This window comes from Procambarus clarkii, chromosome 89, assembly GCF_040958095.1.
Source record: "Procambarus clarkii isolate CNS0578487 chromosome 89, FALCON_Pclarkii_2.0, whole genome shotgun sequence".
NCBI lineage: Eukaryota > Metazoa > Arthropoda > Malacostraca > Decapoda > Cambaridae > Procambarus > Procambarus clarkii.
In genome coordinates, this window is record NC_091238.1 from 4,904,441 (window position 1) to 4,907,941 (window position 3,501).

A 3,501-nucleotide genomic window follows, 5' to 3' on the forward strand; every position below is an offset into this window, starting at 1 on the left:
AGAGAAGCTCAAATAGAACCTCGTAGAGGCAAAACTTCTAAATGAGAGCAAGAATTAAGAAGAAATCATTTTTTTTCTACAAAGTGATACGTGTAGGCAGACCAGTAAAATGGTACAAAAAGGCAAACCAAGAAAATCGCTGAGAGAGAGGGAGTGAAGAATAAGGAAAGGGGGAAACATGTTCCTGAAAATTTTATACACCAACATAGATGAAGCAAGATCAAAGATACTGGAGTTAAATGATGTAATACAGCTGCAGATGCCAGACATTGTTGCACTCACGGAGACAAAACTTGAAGATATTTTAAATAAGGTCATATTCAAGGGGCTACTCGGTATGGAGACGGGAGAGAAAAATTAGGAAAGACGGTGACATTGTTATGCTGGTGAAAGAACATCTAAAGATAAATGAAATAATGACTGCCAATCCACGAGAAGTTGACATAATAGCACTAGAGATCTGCAATCAGGATGATAAACTAATGATCATAAATGCATATAGTCCACCGCCAAGCAGCACATGGTCAAAGGAGGAGCTAGATAATAAACGAGAAGGTCTTATAACAATAATGAGAGAGATTATAGCGAGAGCGGATATAGATAGCTCACGTCTGTTGATAGTCGGCGACTTCAACTTGAAATCCATAGACTGGGAAGCATATGAAGCTAGAGCAGAGGATTTTTGGACCTGTAGATTCGTAAACCTCATCCTGGAAACATTCTTGTATCAACATATTAAACAAGCTACGAGGATGAGGGAAGGGGACGTTCCCTCCATGCTGGATTTGATATTTACCAGGAAAGAGGAAGAGATATTTGACATTCTGTACCTCCCTCCCTTGGGTAAAAGTGACCATGTCTTTTTGGGAATAAATTTTGCAGTGCGTTATAATCTGGAAGGTTGAAGCCGTTGAAAACCGGATTTCAAGAGAGGACATTATGGGGAACTTATACATTTCTTTGAGGAATTTGACTGGAAAGACTTGTTGTTAGGATGTAACAACAATAATGTAAAGTAAATGAGATGTATGCTAAATTTTGTGAATTATGATAAAGGCACAACAAAATTTATACCAAAGCAGAGATGCAGAACTAGGAAACAGGATTGGTTCAACAGAAAGTGCGAGAGGGCCAGAGACCAAAAGACACAAAAATGGAATCAATATAGGAAGAAGCCAAACCCCCAAACATCCCAGTGATACAAAGATGCGAGAAACAACTACACGGCAGTGAGGAGAGAGGCAGAAAGAAATTTTGAAAATGGGATAGCAGACAAGTGTAAAACAGAACCAGGCCTATTCTATAAATTCATAAACATCATATTGCAGGTGAAGGATAATATTCAGAGATTGAAAATGGGAAATAGATTCACGGAAAATGGAAAGGAAGTGTGTGAAACATTAAACGAAAAGTTCCGAAGTGTGTTTGTACAAAATGAAATCATCAGGAAACCAGACACAATAAGAATTCCAGAGAACAACAGAGCACATAGAGGTGTCTAGAGACGAAGTGGAAAAAATGCTCAAGGAGCTAAGAAACAAAAAAGGAGTTGGTCCAGATGGAGTTTCACCATGGGTTCTGAGAGAATGTGCACCCGAGTTCAGCATTCCACTTCAAATGATTTTTCAGGCATCCCTGTGTACAGGAGTTATAGCTGATGTGTGGAAAAAAGGCTAACATAGTTCCAATCTACAAAAGTGGCAGCAGGGAAGACCCTCTCAATTATATATACCTATATCATTGACAAGTGTAATAGTCAAAATATTGGAAAAAAAATAATTAAAAATAAATGGGTAGAACACCTGGAAAAAACGATATTATATCAGACAGTATGGTTTTCGATCTGGAAGATCCTGTGTAATGAATTTACTCAGTTTTTATGATCAAGCCACAGAGATTTTACAAGAAAGAGATAGTTGGGTTGACTGCATCTATCTGGACCTAAAAAAGGCTTTAGACAGAGTTCCACATAAGTTGTTCTGGAAACTGGAACATATTGGAGTAGTGACAGGTAAGCTTCTAACAGGGATGAAAAATTTTCTAACTGATAGAAAAATGAGGGCCGTAATCAGAGGTAATGTATCGGATTGGAGAAATGTCACAAGTGGAGTACCACAGCGGTTCAGTTCTTGCACCAGTGATGTTTATTGTCTACATAAACGATCTACCAGTTGGTATACAGAATTATTTGAACATGTTTGCTGATGATGCTAAGATAAGAGAAGATAAGAAACTTGTGATTGTCATGCCCTTCAAGAAGACCTGGACAAAATAAGTATATGGAGCAACATTTGGCAAATGGCATTTATTCACATTAAATTCTATGTTATGGAATGTGGAGTAGGAGACCATAGACCCCACAAAGCCTATAAATTATGTGATAAGTCTTTAAAGAATTCTGATAAAGAAAGAGATCTTGGGGTGGTTCTAGATAGAAAACTGTCACCTGAGGATCACATTAAGAACATTGTGCTAGGAGCCTATGCTACACTTTCTAACTTCAGAATTGTTTCTAAATACATGGATGGCAAAATACTAAAGAAATTGTTCACGACTTTTGTTAGGCCAAAGCTAGAATATGCAGCGGTTGTGTGGTGCCCATATCTTAAGAAGCACATCAACAAACTGGAAAAGGTGCAAAGACATGCTACTAAGTGGCTCCCAGAACTGAAGGACAAGAGCTACAAGGAGAGGTTAGAGGCACTAAATATGCCAAAACTAGAAGACAGAAGAAAAAGAGGTGATATGATCACTAAGTACAAAACTAGTAACAGGAATCGATAAAATTGATAGGGAAGAATTCCTGAGACCTGGAACTTTAAGAACAAGAGGTCATAGATTTAAACTAACGCAACAAAGCTGCCGGAAAAATATAAGAAAATTCTCTTTTGTAAACAGAGTGATAGACGGTTGGAACAAGTTAGGTGAGGTGGTGGTGGAGGCCAAAACCGTCCACAGTTTCTAAGCTTTATACGACAAAGAGTGCTGGGAAGACGGGACACCACGAGCGTAACTCTCATCCTGTAACTACACATAAGTAATTACACTTAAGTAATTACATGTGCTAAAAGCAAAGTTATCCTAGTTGCAGGATAGTTAAATACATGGATGGTTATCCTAGTTGCAGGATTTGTAATAATCCTAGTTATTACCCCATGAAGCATAAAACGAAGTTGTGTGTTCACTGTATTGGCTCTACAGTGAACTTAGTGAAGAAGAGCATATTAGAGTTATAAACCCTTAACAGCCTAAGTTATACTGTCATCAGTGTTACAGTGGATCAGATCGAGGCTTTGAACCATCGCAGGAATATATCTGCAAAAAAAATCAAAGAAATAGCAAACAGTTATTTAAATCGACATCAAATCTTCGCCCCCCCCCCAACAGCTGGGTTAAAATAATATAAATGAATAAATAAAAATGGAATTTTTTATATCCATACCCTCTTTTAACAGTAAAATGGCTGAATCATATATATCTATAACGGATATCTGTTAAGGA